Source organism: Dendrobates tinctorius, unplaced genomic scaffold, assembly GCF_039654945.1.
Source record: "Dendrobates tinctorius isolate UK_male_01 unplaced genomic scaffold, ASM3965494v1 ptg000258l, whole genome shotgun sequence".
Lineage (NCBI taxonomy): Eukaryota > Metazoa > Chordata > Amphibia > Anura > Dendrobatidae > Dendrobates > Dendrobates tinctorius.
The window spans coordinates 1022968-1043888 of record NW_027361925.1 but is presented as its reverse complement, the minus strand read 5'-3'; positions in this window follow the sequence as shown (position 1 = coordinate 1043888).

Here is a 20921-nt window from a genome sequence, read left to right as displayed (position 1 = left end):
GCAATCTATTGAACCCAAGATTGCTCTTAGACCCCGTAGAATATAAGTTCGCAAGGACAGGGTCCTCTCCCCTCTGTACCAGTCCGTCATTGTAAACTTGTTTACTGTTAACGATATCTATAACTTTGTATGTAATGATATCTATAACTTTGCATGTAACAATATCTATAACTTTGTATGTAACGATATCTATAACTTTGTATGTAACGATATCTATAACTTCTAGGATCTGCTGTGCACCTAAACAGTAGTTTTCAGCTACATATGAGGAGCCAGCATACTCAGGAGAAATTGCACAACAAATTGTGGAATCCAATTTTTCCTTTTGCTCTTGTTAAATATTTGGGGACAAAAGTAAAATTTGGAGAATTTTTTTGTTTTTTACATTTTTTCATTCCACTTTGCATTAATTTTTGTGAAGCACCTGAAGCATCACCAAACTTCCTGAATTCGGTTTTGCATACTCTAAAGGGTGCAATTTTTAAAATGAGGGGGTGTTCAGGGTTTTCCTGGCATGTAGACCCCTCAAAAAATCACTTAAAACATAAAGAGGTCCTCACCAAAATATATATATACAGTAGATATAAATTCTAAAAACAGTTAAATTCAATTAGTTCCAGCAATACAGGCAAGGGCTAAAAATGGTGGGCAATCTATAGTGTGGATCTCAGCAATAGCAGGTGAAGACCACATAAATATATAGAACAAATAATGTAGGCTAATGTAGGCTAATAGTACACATTAATAGGTATTCAATCATATACAAGCATAAATAAATGTCTACATAAAAAATGCCAAAAGATATATGATCAACAACAAACATCACAAATAATAAAAAATTAAACACAGAAAGCTCACCCACCAAACATGTGTTTCGCTGATGCTTCATCAGGGGTAGTTGGTGAGAGGGTAAGTTTGGCATTTATACTACCAATGGAACAGGTGCAAAATAATACCAATGGGTGAAATCAATATGTAAGCATGAAATGCACACACATGCTTATATATAATGCACAGGCATGTTTTTATATAATGTAGGCTTAAATGGGCACTGGTGCATGGGCAATAGGTAGTAACACTGATGTGTGCTGATACAAACGGGTCAATGGCTGGACCCAATAAGTGATGTGTTGGTCATGTGATCAGGCCGAGTGGCGTAGGGGTCACATGACACTGTGGTCAGGTGACTGCTGTGTCAGGAGGAATAAGGCTGGTATAGAATAGCAAGATGCGCAAGTGTGCAGAGGGGTCAATAGGAGCAGGTGAGACTAGCTGACAACCATGGTCAGATGGGACCATAACGTCAGACATGCTGGAAAATGGTGGTAGAGGGAAATCTACACCTCAAAACATAAAGAAAACAATGCAGCACCCTGTCCATACCCGACCATATGGGGTACTGAATACAAAGGGCCATGACCTGTACATCACTGAGCACCAGACATGCTTCTGGAATTGGGACTTCTGCGATGTTCATTGTCTGTAGGAGCCACCACTGCCTTCATGACCTGCTGAATATTGTGTAAAAACAAGTCAGAGAAGCGCAGAGAACACAATGTCCAGACTTACAGATCATTAAACTTGGCTTGCAAAAGAAATACATGTTGGCCTCCTATGCTACTTTATTCATGGATTCATAATTTCAATTTGCATTACTTGCCATGGAAATCATCTACACAGGTGGCTCCAATAAGACTGGAAAGGCTATTCCACTTATTCTACTCATTCATGCACGCACCTATCGCATGGATGGCCATGTGGGACTATACTATATGGAGGGCTATGTAGAGGCCATGATAATATTTTAAGGGGTATGTGGGGGCCATTATATGATATGGAGGGCTATGTGAGGGGCCTTTATATTATATAGCGAGCTATCTATGTGGGGGCCATTACACTGTTTTAGGGCTAGTGGGAGCCAATAAACTGTAATTATACAGTGTAGAGGTTTATGTGGGGTTCATCATACTTTGTGGGGGCCACTATGCTGTTTGGAGGGCTATTGGGGGCCATTATACAGTGTGGGGAGGTGTATGTGGGCCATTGTATTGTATGCAAGGTTCTGGGGGGTGGCATCATATTGTGTGGAGGGCTGTGTTGGGGTCACCATACTTTGTGAGAGAGGGTACCATAGGGTCATTCGTCCGAGTGTGTACATGGTACTGTGGATGAATTCACTTAGTAGTGTCACTGTAGTGTTACAAAGTTGTGAAATATGCTCTTCTGTCACCCTGACAAATATTATTTTTTGGGGGGAAAATCATGACTTTTGCTCTGGGGCCCCAGGATTTTTATCTATTCCTCACCCCAGCCTTTTACAGTGGAAGGGGTTTCCCAGTCCTTTGAAGACTATAATGAAAGTAATGGTATGTCCCATATGGCTATGTACTAAGATAAGCACCAAGAATAGTCTAAATGCAGCTTATCACTTCTCTCAGCCGAGGTTCCACATGATATTGTCTCATGAGTCAGAATTGTTACGCTTATCACCCAAAACCAGCCCTTGTTACTAAAATGAGCAGTTACACCATAGCCTAAACTTACGAGATACATTTTGTGCTAGGTAGCAGACTGCTTACCCTGTGCATTACTGTATTAGTGTTGTTATCAAACAACAGTGTGCTTTACATTATCACAAGGAAACCACTTACCATATGGTACCTATATAAGTGGGGCTTTACTTCTGCAGGCTGTGTGTCATGTACAGGACATCGAAGAAGCTCCTGCCCTCATGAGAGGTCTCCAGCTTCCTGATGATATTTCTCATTTTATGTGGACTTACTTTATCCTCATTAGGTAGCTTCTAGTTTACCACTCGATGCTGATAATTTGTGCTTATAATTTACTACACATGGTTAATTTCTAGTAACAAGTCATTTGCATGCCATTTGGCCAACACAAGGCTAGAGGCCTCTATCATTTCAATGTAAGTAGCCCCACCTTTACAGAAGGTGGTATTGGCCACCAGCGATGGAAGGCTTATCTGGTCACTGCAGAAGGTTTAACTGTGATGCACCTGTTCTCTTGGATGGACATCAAGGACCAGAGGGTATTGTGCCCAACCACTGGCTCCCATGCCTTTGTGTTTTTTTTTCCCTTTCTTTCATGAGCAATCTTCAGTGTGCAGATTGATGACAGGGTACAAAGATATATATCTTTCCTGTATCAGATTGATGATTGCCATTTTTTAATTTGACCCAGATTACTTATCATGCGTTTCTCTCTTCACTGCCTTCTGTAACTAGATCTACTTTGTTGTACTAACCTAACTTTACCTGATCTCTCCTTGGTCTGCACTCATGCTTAACTACGATTCTGTAATTTGGTAATTTGCATCTATATGCCATCTGCACATCGGAGACTGCAAAGCTACATCAGCCAAACAGGGGTTCACTTTTCAACATCAGTTTCCCAAAGTATTGCTGTCCTCTTGTGACTCAGGGGTCTTGTGATTCTAAGGTTCCTAGTCCTGGGTGCAACTACAACCTCGGCATCCTCTATGGCTAAACTACTGCTGTCCTGCCAAGGACAGTTCATCATAACTCATGTGCAATAGTGTAAGGCTAAAAAATAGCTTTTATGGAGTATTCCTGGTACCATTTATGAGAAATGATGACAACAAAAACACCATTTTTGAGGAAAAATTGAAATTTAAAACAAACTGAACTTGCAGTCTAATAATAAAATAATCCAACAACAATGAGGTATTATATCTAGATTAAGACGGGACATTGAAAAGAGTATAAATACACTCCTTAGACAAGGAATTAGCTAGAAGATGGATAATTAATATTTCTGAGCAATATTATTCTAACACCTGCTCTCTTGTGTAAGAGAAATAGGAGAGGAACAGCATTCTTCTCCTTCTTGGAAATGTAGAAACTCTACTGATTTAGTGCCAGCAGTATATATCAAAACAAGACAGGCTCATTTGTGTGGGAAATATGCACAGACACTACTTCTCTGTAGCTCTGTTTAACTACTAAACAAGAAGACAAAACAATTCTCCAGGTGCCCTCAGGGTAATGTACTTGCCAGGTAAGTAATAAAAAATATGTGACACCTGAGATATTAATATTGTGAAAGTAGGTCAAGACGCGTATTATGTAATGCTGATGGTTAATGATTCTGTTTGTGTTCATTTTCCTGTATATATTTATTTATTGCTACATTATGTTTAGATTTTTCATGCACTTTTTATGGTACCAATGTTTATTACATCATGGAAGTGGTAGAGTTTGACCTGGCACATGGGTTGGATGACAATCAGGGTCTGCCACGTGTTTCACATAAGTGTGTATCATACAAGTGTGATGCTTAGAATTAATCCAAAATGATGTATACAGACTGTACCCTGCCACCATCGCACTCTAATCAGCATGTCCATTTATTTTTTTCTCCCTACAGGTACGTAACCCAACTTTCCACACAGACTTTTCTTACCTCTGCTGCTATCATTCACTCGGTACATAACCCAACTTTCCTCACAGACTTTTCTTACTTCTGCTGATAGCATTAACTGGGTATGTTTCAACTAATCCCTGCTTTACCCCAATGTTATTTATGAGCTTGTTTACACTGCCTTGATCATATGCACATGGCTCATTCTTAATTATCTGACCAAGATGAGCACAGACCACTCCTCTCTGTTTCACACCTGAATGCACTTTCTAGCAAATATATTGCAGACCCTAAGTCTGCCCTGTGTATCACATAAGTGTGTATCATACAAGTGTGACACTCAGAGTTAATACAGAATTGAACCAGAATTGAACTGAAGGTAACTGGATACAGTCACTGTAAGCATTGTTTCTGTTTATTTTCACTCTCACCCCTATAATCCTTCACTTTCTGCTAACCCCCCTAATCTCTACACTTAGTAAGGAACTATTCAGCTCTCCCTCCATCATCCCCATCCATCTCACCTCCTCCTCAGAACTGTTCCTCAACATACAATCCTCTGTCTCCAAACACAGACAGCCCCCTCATGCCCTTTCCTGCTCTCACCTGTTAACACTTTCGCTGCTCCTCCTCACTGCTGGTGATAACTCTTCAAATCCTGGTCCTCCTCACCACATTCCCACATTCATTTCTACCTCCTATCCATGCTCTATCACAACTTTCCGTAACCTCTCTAACCTTATAACCATTCGGCCAGTCCCCACTTCCCTAGTCCCACTATCAGGATCTCTATGGAATGCTCGCTCTGTCTGCAACAAACTCTCCTACATCCATGATCTTTTCATTACTCACAAACTTTCCTTCCTCGCCATCACTGAAACCTGGCTTACCTCTTCTGACACAACCTCTCCTGCTGCACTTACGTATGGTGGATTCCACCTTTCCCACACCCCCTGCCCCAGCAGCAAGCATGGTGGAGGAGTTGGTTTTCTCCTGTCAGAAAACTGGTCCTTCACTCCAATCCCACTGCCACCCTCTGTTACCCTCCCTTCCTTTGAGGAGCACTCTGTACACATCTACTCCCCGTACAACCTCCAACTGGCTGTCATTTACCTCCCTCAAGGGCCAGCCACCTCCTTCTTCAACCACTTCACCACCTGGCTACTTAATTTCCTTTCTGTTGACATCCCCACTAGCATCTTCAGTGACTTCAACATCCCGATTGACACTTCCCTCTCAGCTGCCACTAAACTTCTATCTTTCACTTCCTCCTTTGGCCTCAATCAATGGTCTTCTACAGCCATTCACAAAGATGGCCACACACTGAACCTCATCTTCACCCACCTCTGCTCCCTATCTAACCACTCTAACTCACCTCTACCTCTTTCTGACCACAACCTACTTACATTCTCTTTCCTCTCCTCTCCTGGTCCACAATTCCCACCCCACAAACTTGCAGACCCTCGCAGAAATCTTAAACACCTCAATCTACACTCACTGTCTGAATCCCTCATCCCTCTTACAGACATAAGTTCCCTACACAATGCGGATACTGCTGCTGCTGCTCTATATAACACCACAATAGCTGTAGCTCTGGAATCGGTTGCCCCTCTCACACATACCAAAGCTTGCAAAATCAACAGGCAGCCCTGGCACATCAGCCTGACCAAAGAACAGAGGTGGGATTCCATGGTTGCTGAACAGAGATGGAAAAGATCACACTTCAATGAACACTTCATCACTACTTTCAAGGCCACACTCACTGCAGCAAAACAAGCCTACTTGTCGTCTCTCATATCCTCCCTGTCTCACAACCCTAAACAGCTATTTACCACCTTCAATTCTCTCCTCTATCCCCAGCATCTCCTCCCTCTCCACTCATCTTTGTCTCATTTCTCAAGCAGAAGATTGATAACATTAGAGACAGTTTTGGTCGACAACCCCCAGAGCCCTTTCTCTTAACTGCCCAGCCCTCCTCCTCCAAAACCAACTTCTCCACCATTACAGAAGATTGACTCGCAACCTCCGATCCTCACAAGATCTCTTTCTCTACTCCCCTCTTATCTCTTCTTCCCACAATCACATACAAGATTTCTTTTGTGCATCACCCCTACTCTGGAACTCCCTACCACAACATATCAGACTCCCGCCTACATTGGAAACCTTCAAAAAGAACCTGAAGACCTATCTCTTCCGACAAGCCTGCAACCTGCAGTAACCACCGATCGACCAAGCCACTGAACGACCAGCTCTACCTTCGCCTACTGTATCCTCACCCATCCCTGGTAGATTGTGAGCCCTCGCGGGAAGGGTCCTCTCTCTTCCTGTACCAGTCGTGACTTGTATTGTTTAAGATTAGCTTACTCGTTTTTATTATGTATACTCCTTTTCACTTGTAAAGAGCCATGCAATAAATGGCACTATAATAATAAATAATAATAATAAACGGTAATCGTTTTAAGGAGACCCTGGATGTTGACTAAATGTGTGGCCCCAGAAGTGTTGTACCAATAAATTGTCAGACAGAGGAGATCCAGTCTGATAAAACAAGAGAAGCCGCCGCAATGGAGGACTGGGAATTTTAAACAGAGGCCTGTCGAAAGCTGAAAATGAATTGAGGCTTGCAAGAGATGTCAAAAGCAATAATAAAGGATTTTGGGGATATGTCAAAAGTAAGAGAAAAGTCAAAGATGCTATAGGATTTTTACAGGATGAAAATGATGAAATGGTAAGACAGGATGTTGAGAAGGCTGAACTTTTAAATTCCTATTTTGCATCTGTTTTCTCTCAGAAAGGAAATGTAACACCAACTGTTATTCACTGTCCTATTAAGGGAATAGAAGAATCCAGGATATCTATAAACAGAAAGATAGTGAGGAAACACTTAGCTAACCTAAATGAAATCAAGTCTCCAGGTCCAGATGAATTACACCCCAGAGTACTGAAGGAGATAGCAGAAGAAATTTCTGAACCACTCTCCATAATCTTTGAAAATTCTTGGAGAACAGGAGAAGTGCCAGAAGACTGGAGAAGAGCAAATGTTGTTCCTATCTTCAAAAAGGGGAAGAAGGTGGACCCAGGCAACTATAGGCCGGTGAGTCTGACTTCTATACCAGGAAAGATCTTTGAACAAATTATTAAACAACATGTAAGTCAATACCTGGATAAGAATGAAGTGATCAAACAGAGTCAGCATGGGTTTGTAACTAATAAGTCATGTCAGACTAACTTAATTTCCTTCTATGACGGTATCACTGATTGGGTGGATCAAGGAAATGCTGTAGATATAGTATATCTTGACTTCAGCAAAGCATTTGACAAAGTCTCTCATACAATCCTTATTGAAAAAATGACTAAGTATGGAATGGACAAGGCAACTGTTAGGTGGATTCATAGCTGGCTTAGTGATCGGACCCAAAGAGTGGTCGTAAATGGCTGCACATCCAGTTGGCAGAATGTCTCAAGTGGGGTACCACAGGGCTCTGTCCTGGGCCCTGTATTGTTCAACATCTTTATCAACGATTTAGATGAAGGGATTGAGGGTAAACTGATTAAATTTGCTGATGACACAAAGCTAGGAGGGATAGCTAATACTAGAGAAGAGAGAGAGAGGATTCAAAAAGATTTAAATAAACTGGAGAAGTGGGCAGTAACTAACAGAATGGTTTTTAACAGGGAGAAATGCAAAGTACTACATCTGGGCAATAAAAATGAAAAAAGCATATATAGAATGGGAGGAATAGGGCTAAGTGACAGCACATGTGAAAAAGACTTGGGTATACTAATAGATCACAGACTGAATATGAGTCAACAGTGTGATGCAGCAGCAAAAAAGGCAAATGCAGTTCTAGGATGTATTAACAGAAGCATACAGTCTAGATCACGTGAAGTCATTATTTCCCTCTACTCCTCTTTGGTCAGACCTCATCTGGAATATTGTGTCCAGTTTTGGGCACCACATTTTAAAAAAGACATCAACAAACTGGAGCAAGTTCAGAAAAGAGCGACCAGAATGGTGACCGGTCTGCAAACCCTGTCTTATGAGGAAAGGTTGCAGGATTTGGGAATGTTTAGTTTGCAAAAGAGAAGACTGAGAGGAGACTTAATTGCTGTCTACAAATATCTAAAGGGCTGTCACATTGTAGAAGGATCAACTTTATTCTCATTTGCACAAGGAAAGACTAGAAGCAATGGGATGAAACTGAATGGGAGGAGACACAGATTAGATATTAGAAAAAACTTTTTGACAGTTAGAGTGATCAATGAGTGGAACAGGCTGCCACGAGAAGTGGTGAGTTCTCCTTCAATGGAAGTCTTCAAACAGAGGCTGGACAGACATCTGACTGGGATGATTTAGCGAATCCTGCTTTGAGCAGGGGGTTGGACCAGATGGCCCAGGAGGTCCCTTCCAACTCTACGATTCTATGATTCTATGATTCTATGATTCTAAGACAGCAGGAGACAGCTATAGAGACTGTGAAAAACTGCTAATTTTCCTACGACAGCCCCATGATCTAGGCCACAAAGTGGTGGAGTCTACTAGAGCCAACCCTAAAAATAGCTATGATAAGGACTTTCCCAATAACATGAATGAATATTGAAAAGAGAAATGATACATGTATCCAAAATGGGATAAAATCAATTATGTTTATTTAAATCAATTAGGTGTTTTAAGCTATTGTTGCATTAGCTGTATCATGGCTGGATGGGCATGCAACACTTGCACTCCAACAGCTATAGTTCATCTCACATGAAACCAAAATGTTTAACCTTCAAACATATACAAAAAATGCACAAACCTATCTGTGATCTCCAAACTCTAATAGACAACTAATCATATGAATATATATGTCACAATCCATTTGAGGATCTCTGGCAGATCTGACTTCTCAGATTAAATCTTTTTTCCTTTCAGGCCATCGGGGGTTAATGTCAGCTCCCCCCCTGCTGGCCTGCTGGTGTAATTGCATTGCTGCTGGGTTTGCTGATGTTGCTGGTAACCACTCCCACCATCCTGCAAGAGGTCATCTGATACATCAGTTGACTGTCGGTGTTGGAGGATCCAGTGACCAAACTGGAGGAAGCAGCTGGCTGGGTGCAGTGGTGCTTAGCTGAGTTTGCTGATCTGGTGTCTTTATTCTGATGTGCAGTGTTTTGCAACAGAAAGCTAAGTGTTGCTCTTTTGTGTTACGTTGTCCCTTTTAGTGTCTGCCTTTTCATTCCTTTTGTTTTATTAGTGCAGCTGTGGGACCAGTGCTCTCACTTGCCAGTTCCCTATTTAGGGATAAGAGCAGGGCAAGTGAGGGATTAGGTATCCTGTTCGGCGATGGGGTGAAAGAACCCATATAGGGACGATAGTGAGATCAGGGCACATTGTTATGAATGGGTCACCGAGGAGGATGGCAGGAACAGGCTAAGCCACCAGAAAACCAGAGAGGTTGGTAACTAAGCAGATTGCAGACCCCTGATCCTATCCACACAACTAGCAGTAGCCGTGGAGAGTACCTACGATGCCCTAGATCCCTCGGCACAGCCGGAGAGCTAACTAAGCCTAAAACAAGAAAGATGTGAAATCTAAACTGCCCCGGAGCAGACCCCAAAAGGAATAGATAGTCCCCAAACATATATTGTCGGTGAGACAAGATGAAACACAAACAATGGCAGAAAAATAGACTGAGCAAATGATGGGGCCCAAATTGAATAGATAGGATAGGAAAGGAAAGACACTGTCTGCAATCACGCAAAAACCCTGAAAAATCCAACACGTCTGATGTACAAAAAAACACTGAAGTCACACGACTTCGCCCCCACTATATCAGCACTCCAGTATGAACTGGAAGCAAAGCAAAAGAGACCAATATAACAGGGGACTGAACAAACTGACACAGGCTGTAACATATGGAGCAGTGGTCCAGCACAGCCCCGAGAGGAGCAAGCTGAACCCGCACAACAAGCAGAGAGAGACAAAACCAGATCAGATGCAAAGGATTAGCAAATGAACCACTTAGCTGAACAATATAGGATCAGGGCAGGAGACATCAGACCTCAGAATGCACAGGAAAGCAATCACCAGCAGGGATTGAAGGAAGTCTGCAGACTTAAATACTCCAATCAGTAACCCCAGATCTCCAATCGTCATCATCATCATCATCAGGTGGCCGACCTCTGTCAATCTGGCCAGCTCCACTACCTCCAGTAACGACCGTAGGGAGCAGGGGGAGCTTCGGCTCAGAAGTCTGAGTTACGGAATTCACAACCAGTACCCCCCCTTGAGGAGGGGTCGCAGAACCCTCATCCACGCCACCAGGATGATCAGGATGGGCCCGGTGAAAGGCACGAATCAATCTCTTGGCATGGATGTCAACAGCAGAGACACAAGAATTATCCTCCTGGCCATAATCCTTCCACTTGACCTAGTACTGAAGTCTCCATCTAGCCAGAAGAGAATCCAAAATCTTCTCTACCTCATACTCCAAATTACCCTTAACCAGTACAGGGTCAGGGGGCGCCGCCATGGGAACTACTGGCTCCACAAACCTTTTGAACAAAGATTTATGAAAAACGTTATGAATCTTAAACGTGACTGGAAGAGCCAAACGGAAAGAAACAGAGTTAAGGATTTCCAAAATCTTAAAAGGTCCAATAAACCTTGGCTTGAATTTTGGAGATGCAACCTTCATGAGAATATTTTTTGAGGACAACCAAACCATATCACTCACTTTAAACCGGGGACCAATGGTCCTATGCCGGTTGGAAAACCGTTGGGCCTTTTCCTGAGAGTGGGACAACTTATCAACTACTTGGTCCCAAATCTACTCCATTCTCTCTACCACAGAATCCACACCTGGGCAGGCAGAAGCTTCCACCTGCCCCAAAGAAAATCGAGGATGAAACCCAAAGTTACAAAAAAAGAAGACATCAAAGTGGCAGAACTAGCCCTATTGTTTAGTGCGAAATCAGCCAATGGCAAAAATGAGACACAATCATCCTGATCAGCAGATATGAAACATCTCAAATAGGACTCCAAAGTCTGATTTGTTCTCTCAGTCTGCCCATTGGTCTGAGGATGAAATGCAGAGGAGAAAGACAACTGAATTTCCAGTTTGGAGCAAAAAGCTCTCCAAAATCTGGAAACAAACTGGACTCCTCTGTCCGACACAATGTTCTCAGGAATCCCGTGCAGACGAACCACTTGTTGTAAAAACATGGGCACCAACTCAGAAGAAGATGGCAACTTTGGGAGAGGTACAAGATAGACCATCTTAGAAAATCTATCACAGATCACCCAAATAACAGTCATTCTCTGAAGACAGGGAGATCAGAGATGAAATCCATTGAGATATGGGTCCACGGCCTCCTGGGCACCAGTAGGGGCATCAACAAACCACTAGCGCGAGAACAGGGCTTGGACCAAGAACAAGTCCCACAGGACTGCACAAAATTCCTGACATCACGAGATAAGGCAGGCCACCAAAAAGACCGACTCACCAACTCTCTGGTACCAAAGATACCTGGATGACCAGCCAATGCGGAGCAATGAATTTCAGACATTACTCTTTTCCTCCACTGGTCAGGGACATACAATTTTCCCATAGGGCATCGTTCAGGTTTATCCTCCTGAAATTCCTCCAGGGCACGTTCAAATCAGGAGAGATGGCGGAAAGAACTACACCCTCATTTAGAATGGTAGTAGGCTCGGTCACATCAAGAGAATCCGCAAAGAAACTCCTGGAAAGGGCGTCCACCTTAACATTCTTAGTGCCCGGAAGAAAGGAGACCACAAAATTAAAACGCAAGAAAAACAAGGCCCACCTATCCTGTCTAGGATTCAAGCGTTTGGCTGATTCAAGACAAATCAAATTCTTGTGGTCGGTGAGGACCACAACTTGATGTCTATCTCCCTCCAACCAATGTCTACACTCTTCAAATGCCCATTTCATGGCCAACAATTCCCGATTCCCCACATCATAGTTCAGATGGGGAAAATTTTCGAGAAAAGAAGGCACAGGGATTCATCTTAGAAGTTAATGGATCTCTTTGGGACAAAACGGCTCCAGCACCAATCTCAGAAGCATCTATCTCCACCTGAAATGGGAGTGAGTCATCAGTTTGCTGTAGAACCGGAGCAGAAGTGAATCTCCGTTTAAGCTCCTGAAATGCCGAGACTGCCTCAGGAGACCAATTCACCACATCAGCACCCTTTTTGGTCAAATCAGTCAGTGTTTTAACAATACCAGAAAAATTAGTTATATAAATTTATGGTAGAAATTAGCAAAACCCAAAAACTTCTGGAGAGCCTTCAAAGAAGTGGGCTGAACCCAAAATGGCCAGTACCTTGGCCGGGTCCATTTCAGTAGCAGATGGGGACAAAATGAATCCCAAAAACGAAACCCTCTCCTCTGTACACCAAAGAGACACTTCGATCCCTTAACATACAGAGTATTTTCCCTCAAAATCCGGAACACAGTCCGGACATGTTCCACATGAGAATCCCAATCACTGGAAAAGATCAAAATATCATCCAGATAAATGATCAAAAACTTATCCACAAAGTCCCGGAAAATATCGTTCATAAAAGACTGGAAGACGGAAGATGCATTAGTGAGCCCAAAAGGCATCACCAGGTACTCAAAATGTCCCCCCGGGGTATTAAACGCCATCTTCCATTCAACCCCGTGCTTGATGCGAATAAGATTATACGCCCCCCTGAGGTCAAGTTTGGTAAACCAACAGGCACTTTTAACTCTGGAAAATAAATCAGAAATCAGGGGTAACGGGAACTGATATTTAGCAGTGATTTTGTTAAGGAAACGATAGTCAATACATGGCTTTAATGAGCCATCTTTCTTGGCCACAAAAAAAACCCCAGCACCTAAAGGTGAAGAGGATGGTCTGATATGACCCTTCTCCAAAGACTCCTTGATATAAGATCCCATAGCATCATGTTCAGGTACCAATAAGTTGAAAAGCCGACCTTTGGGAAATTTACACCCGGGCATTAACTGAATTGCAGTCATAACTCCTATGAGGAGGCAAAGACGCAGACTTAGGCTACTTTCACACTAGCGTTTTTTTGCGCTGCGCTCCGTGTGCAGTACAAATGCATACAAAAAACGCATCAAGCGTTTTGTATGCGTTTGCTTATTTTTTGCGCATGCCTGTTAACCATTTTGACTCTAAAAACGCATGCATTTTTAAACGCTGACATGCGCATGTCCATGCGCACGTCAGCGTTCCTATAGACTGTAATGGTTTTTTTTTGCGCATTTTGTGCGCACGCGTTTTTTCACACAGGTTGGGCGCACCAAAAATGCAACAGGGTGCGTCCAGCGCGCATAGGCGCATACTGCAAAAAAACACATGCGCACAAAAACGCATACAAATGCTAGACAATGCGCACCCATGTTAAACATAGGGGAGCATGCGCATGTATGCGCACGCAGCGCAGCGCAAAAAAACGCTAGTGTGAAACCAGCCTTACTCTCACCAAATTCATCAGAAAAATCAGCCAAATTGTCAGGAATATCATGAGACTGGGGAGAGGTGGAGAAAACAGCAGTGTCACTAACAACACATTGACAACCCCAACTCACCGCAGACACAGATTTCCAATCCAAAACAGGATTATGGGTTTGCAATCAAGGAAAACAATAGTATCATGCAAATTGTGCAACACCAAAAATTTACAATTCTCTTGGTGGTCTGGGGTGACCCGCATTATCACCTGGGTCCAAAACTGGGGTTTTATCAGGATCCTGACAGTGCTGGCGTACAGCCTCCGCTGAGCAGGGACTCACCCGCACTGTAGGGACCCCTGGGGACCAGGACAGCCAGAAAGTATAGGTGCACAGGACCTGAATGCTGAAGTTTAGCAAGCCGGCACGGGACCTAAGGTCATGTGACTGCAAGGGGGCGGGGCTTAGCGTTCTGCTTTCAGAGAAGATAGAAAACTCAGAGTTGGGCAAAACGGAGGTCATTCACAGTACGGGCAAATGAGGTACAAGAGGGACAAACAGACGGGTGGTCAGACAAAGCCAAAGGTCATACACAAGAGGGCGACGTGGTACCAAGGGGACAAGCAGAGAGAAGTCGGGTCACAAGCAGAGAGTCATACACGAGAGGTAGCGCAGTACAAGAGGGACAGACAGAACTCGAAACAGGGACAGAACCGGATCAAAACCAAACAAGCAAGCAAGATATCAGGCAAAAGGCACACGTACGCACAAGGTCAAATAAATGAGCCGAGGGCAGGAGTATAACTGACACCGGACCTAGGTCCAGTGAGCATTAAATAGCCACCCTCTGCCAGAGAGAGGCGGAACAATTAACCCCCAGTCAGACCAGGACGGGCCAAAGCGAAACCCCGTCCTGGATCATGACAGGTTTATTCTCCGCCAAAGGAGTAGCATCAATACCCCTCAAAGGGATAGGAGTCCACAGGGGTATCATGGGAAAACAACAACATTTGGCAAAGTCAAAATCCTTCAGATTCAAAGCTGCTCCTGAATCAACAAAAGCCTTAGCGGAAAATGTAGACAAGGAGCAGATCAAGGCAATCGCCAAAAGAAACCTAGGCAGTACACTGCCCACAGTAAATGCATGAGCAAAACACTTTTCTCGTTTAGGGCAGACAGAAATAGTATGAGAGGCGTCCCCACAAAAAAACACAACTTATTACGCCTTCTAAACTTCTGATGTTGTGCCTAGACAAAACCCTATCGCATTGCATGGGTTCAGAAGTTCGTTCAAAAGGCGGCCTCTCGTGTAGTTTTACATTCACGTAAACGCCGATCAATTTGAATGGCCAATGACATAGAGGGGACAGGAAATCCCACCATAACGCCTTTTACGGTTTCTGCCAGACCCTTCCGAAAGAGATCTGCTAGGGCATCATCATTCCATTTAGTAAATACCGCGCACTTTCGGAATTTTTGACAGTATAACCCTGCAGAATCTTGACCCTGGTTCAATGCCAATAAGGTTTTCTCAGCTTGATCAACAGCATTAGGCTCATCATATAACAACCCCAGGGCTTGAAAAAACGCATCCACATTAGCCAGAATAGGATCTCCGGGTGTCAAAGAAAAAGCCCAAACCTGTGGATCGCCACGCAGCAGGGAGATGACAATTTTAACCTGCTGCACAGTGCTCCCCGATGAGTTAGGTTTCAAAGCAAAAAACAGTTTACAATTATTCTTAACCCTCCGTCAGGCGCAATATAGATTCTCCTCAGTTCATGTGCAATGTGCCTGACAAGCACAGGTCAGAAAACCACCTATAGTAGCTACATATTTCAATTTCAGGACTATAGAAGTAGTCAGTGACCTTCATAGGAATGTATTAAAAGAGATTACACCAAATCAGATGCAAAAAAAAACATTTATTAACCATAAACTTATTAAAACTAAAAGTACCACTTTTCGGTAGTACCGCCAAATAGGCTCCAGTTATCTTTACTTAACTATTGCTTAAATATAAAATTATGGAAAAAAACTTAAAGGATATTGCACTTAGATGTTACTTAATTATTTTCTACTCATCTTCAGTGGTTTCAATTGCAGCAGAAGCAGCACAGGTACACTTAGAAAAGCAAGGCTGGCAGACGAAAGTTGCATGGGAAAGGCAGATTGATTCTTTACATATTTTGCAGTCATATTTAGAAAGCCTTCTGAAACCAGATACAAATGAGCAGGTAGTACAACTGCGTCTTTTAGAAGGTGGTAGAGTCGGTGTTTGTTCTGGAACGTCCTTGGGACGTCCTTTGTATTTTTATCTTTGCCCAAATAATAAGCTAGATCTGTGTCTGTTTCCTCTGTATCAGTGTCATCACCATCCTGCTCTGTTCCAGAATCAGTGTTACATTCTGCTACCTCATCTTCAGATGAAATGTCACTAGAATCCTCTAAATCCTCAGTTACTGCTGGTTCTTCCTCATCATCTTCTAACAAAAAAATCTTCATTTCTTCTAAATGAAGGGGTTTAGATGAATCATACTGTTTTCTGGCCATTGCAGCAGAAAATCTGAAGCAAGAGAGAAAGAGTATGTGTTAGGGCGCAATGTGCCTTAGAAGCCACCCTCCTTTTGTCTAAGAAAACAGTACTTATGTACACTAACTTAGCATTAATCCTTCATAAAACAAGCTAAATACACAATCGTGATGAATAAAAAAAGAAAATACTAACCTTTCAATTTGTGTTGAAATCAGGCGCAATGTGCCTGAGAAGCCAAAGTGTTGATATCTGCTCACTAGAAGGTCTGCTGAGTCACTGTGATATCAGGTTTCACAGAGCCTGTAGAGTCAGGAGATAACTAGGAGGGGTGGGGTTTTCTGATAAGTGGGCAAGGAGAGAGAAGTGAAACTAATTACTGTGTGCCTGTCAGATCTATTGCGCCTGACGGAGGGTTAAAATTCAAAAATTTAGACCGATCCCCAGAAAACACATCAGGAGTAGATGGTAGTTTTGGTTCAACAGCAGATGATTGAGCGAGATAGGCAGAAATTCCCGCACTTCAGCAGCGAGCTGCTCAACACAATCGGACAATTGCTTAGTCTCCATTTAGACAAAAAATCCTCCTACGGCCCCAGAGAAAAAGAGGAAAAAATATACAAAAAAAATTCTTTTCTTTTTATTTTTTGTAACAATTCTTTCCTTCTTTGAGTACCCTAGAGTCTACAGTAGGGCTGGTGATTCTGTTATGAATGGGTCACCGAGGAGGATTGGCAGGAACAGGCTAAGCCACCAGAAAACCAGAGAGGTTGGTAACTAAGTGGATTGCAGACCTCTGATGCTATCCACACAGCTAGCAGTAGCCGTGGAGCATACCTACGATGCCCTAGACACCTTGGCACAGCCGGAGAGTTAACTAAGCCTAAAGCAAGAAAGGTGAAATCTAAACTGCCCCGGAGCAGACCCCAAAAGGAATAGATAGTCCCCAAACATATATTGTCGGTGAGACAAGATGAAACAAAAACACTGGCAGAAAAATAGACTGGCAAATGATGGGGCCCAAACTGTCTAGATAGGATAGGAAAGGAAAGACACTGTCTGCAATCACACAAAAACCCTGAAAAATCCAACATGTCTGATGTACAAAAAAACACTGAAGTCGCACACTATATCAGCACTCCGGTATAAACTGAAAGCAAAGCAAAAGAGACCAATATAACAGGGGACTGAACAAACTGACACAGGCTGTAACATATGGAGCGGTGGTCCAGCACAGCCCCGAGAGGAGCAAGCTGAACCCGCACAACAAGCAGAGAGAGACAAAACCAGATCAGATGCAAAGGATTAGCAAATGAACCACTTAGCTGAACAATGCAGGATCAGGGCAGGAGACATCAGACCTCAGAATGCACAGGAAAGCAATCACCAGCAGGAATCTCCAATCGTCATCATCATCATCAGGTGGCAGACCTCTGTCAATCTGGCCAGCTCCACTACCTCCAGTAACCCCCGGAGGGAGCAGGGGGAGCTTCGACTCAGAAGTCTGAGCCAGGGAATTCACAACAGCACATCCTCCGGTGAGTGTAGGAGGTGTCTATTCCCCCGTTCCCTATCGACAGGGCCCACCGTTGTTATACTTTCCCTGGTTTTCCCTTGTGTGATGTGCTGTTTGGTGACCGACCAACCATTGGGTCGTGTCACACTGGGTCAGTCACTCCGTGACATTAACACCAACCTCACGTTGTTTTCTGGTGAGCCATGGCTCAAATGCAGGCTTTAGCCCAACTGCTCCAGACACACTGATGAGCTTAAGATGCTGGGTGGTGAGGTGGTACAGCCACTGCAGCAGTTGATGGGGTTCCGGTCCTCGGCTCAGTTGCAGGTTAAACTGGAAACCAAAATATCTCTCCTTGATCGGTTCTCTGGAGGGAGAGATAAGTTTGTTGTGTTTAAGGAAGCCTGTAAATTATACTTCATGCTCCACCCCCATTCATCAGGTAGTGAAGAACAGCGAGTGGGATAGTCTCCCTTCTCAGGGGTGATCCCCAATCCTGGGCCTTCTCCCTGCCGGCTGATTCACCATCTTTACGGTTAGTAGACAGGTTTTTCGCGGCATTGGCGCTTGTGTATGGGGATCCTAATGGCGTCTCCCTGGCGGAATCCTGACTCTGTAAAATCAATCAGGGGGGCCAGCCGGCTGAGGAGTACTGCTCAGAGTTCTGGAGGTGGGCCACTTACACACAGTGGAATGACCCTGCTCTTAGGAGCCATTTTAATCAGGGTCTGTCCCCAAGGTTGCAGGATACTCTTGTGCAGTATGCCGCCCCCAGGTCTTTGGAAGCCATCATGTCCCTTGCTATTGGGTCGCCCTCCCAGGGCTGTGGGGTACTCGGTACCGGGCCGGTGTCAGGGGGATGTGTCACAGCAGCGGTAACCCGGTCCGTGGCCCTGGGCGCCCAAGCAATGGGGGGATATAGTTAATGGTAGGATAGTTCGTGACGCCACCCGTGGTTTTTGGCAAATATGGTGTTAAGTCAACGCTGCATACAGATCTGCTGGGACTGATGGTATGTGCAGCTTAGATGGTAAAGCTCCCCACAGGTGGAGCTGTAGTCCCAGGGCAGTGTAGATGTAGCTGGCACGGGGATGGAGCAGTGCCGAAAGCGTAGGGAACAGACAAGACACAGCGGTTGTAGTTTCTGTACCTTTACTGAGTATATGCAGTCCAGAGTCCTGATTACAGATGGTATTGGAGCAGGTTAGCCTGGAAGCAGATCAGGATTCTCTCTCAGCAGAAGGGCTGTGCAGTCTCCTTCCTAGCGCTTTGTAGTGTGAAGTGTTGTGAGTTCATTTTCCCCTTCACCATTGAGGTCTGATGAACTCCCTCTTCTGGTGAAGGAAGGTAGTGAGGCTGATTACCAAGCACCTGAGCTGGATGATGATGACTGGGTGATGGGAATTGCTGACTGGATATAAGGCAGCCGATGCCCTTCTGCCTTGCTGGCGATTTCTCTGAGGGATTCTAGGAGACCAGTCTGATTCCTGCTCCTCAAAAGCTAAGTCTACTGCTTTTGCATTTGTGTTTTGTTTTGTTTTGCCTTGTTTTTCTGGATTTCTGCCATTCCCTGCTGGGGTGAGCTGAATTCCTTTTTGCTCTGTCTTCAGAAAATACCTGAGTACTGATATAGTCTTTTTGAAGCCTAGCGTCTTCAGGGCTTTTTTCCCGATCAGTCTCTTGGCTCTTGTTTTGATAGGGTTTTGGCGGATTGCAGACAGCAGCTTTTTCTATCCTGTTCTGTTTAGTTAGCTTGGGCCCCATCATTTGCTCAGCCTATCTTTCTATCTGTGTGAGTGTTTTTTCATCTTGCTTCACCGTCATTATATGTTGGGGGATGCCTATTGCTTTGGGGTCTGCTCTGGGGCAGTTTAGATTTCCCTTTCTGTCTTTAGGCTATTTAGTTCTCTGGCTGTGATCGAGGGGTCTAGGGCACCGTAGGAACCCCCCACGGCTACTGCTAGTTGTTGTTGATAGGTTCAGGGGTCTGCAATCCAATAGCTGCCAACTTCTCTGGTTTTCTGGACTTAGCCAGTATTTCTGTTTTTGCCTCCTACGGTGACTCATTCATAACAGTGAAGCACTCCAGTACTTAGTTACTCTGAAATGCCTCTCTTCAGATGTTCCTAGAACTTTACTTGTATGACAGACAGCTGTAGCCTCTCTCGGGGACTCCTCTCCTGAGTCCTGGCTCACTAGTCAATTGCTGTTGTGTCCCAAGTCTTTGCTGGGAGCAGGGCATTTACAGCCTCCTACTCCTCTGGTATCTGTGGTAGGACCGTCAGTATCCGTACCACCGTGGAGACCAGGCTCCAGTTCTGTGCGCTCTCAAGCTGAGGGAGCTCCCGTCCGCACACTTCACCCTCCGCAGACTATCTGATCTCTTTCCCTCCTGGCCCTCAGAGGACACCCCTTTCCAGAATCCTGGTTCAGAGTTCCCCCTGCTGGCCCGGAGTGGAACTGTGTTGCATGCATTAGGTTAACTGCTGGAGAGACCCATCATTGCTTCCAAGCCTGGTATTACCCTCCCCTGGAGGAAGGCAAAGCCAGTGTGGCGACCATACCCCTGGGGGCGCCACACTATCCGGCTGGATAGACGCCTCAGTGAGAGGCATACACCAAATGAGCCCCCTGTTGTCCTTGTTAGGGAGGAGGACACACAGGTGGCAGGGGTTACTTCTCAAACCAAACAGGGTTGCCTGCAGTTCACCGTGGTGTGGGGCATGTTATTTCTGTTGGCAGACCGATCATTTTATCAATGCCTGCCCAGCGCATGCCAAAGTACCTGCACCATCCAAAAAGCCACGTCCCCTTGGTCTTGTGGAGGGAGGCGACCAAGTTTGTGTATATTTCCTCCCTATTGTCTTCTCAGTGTACCTTACGTGCAGAAGTGGTGGTTGGTGGGGTAACTGAGAATATACAGGTGCTTGTGGACAGTGGAGCAGGTGTCAACCTGGTTGATGCTTTCATTGTCCAAACCCATGGCCAGAGGTGTAGGATGCTAGCAAAACCCCTA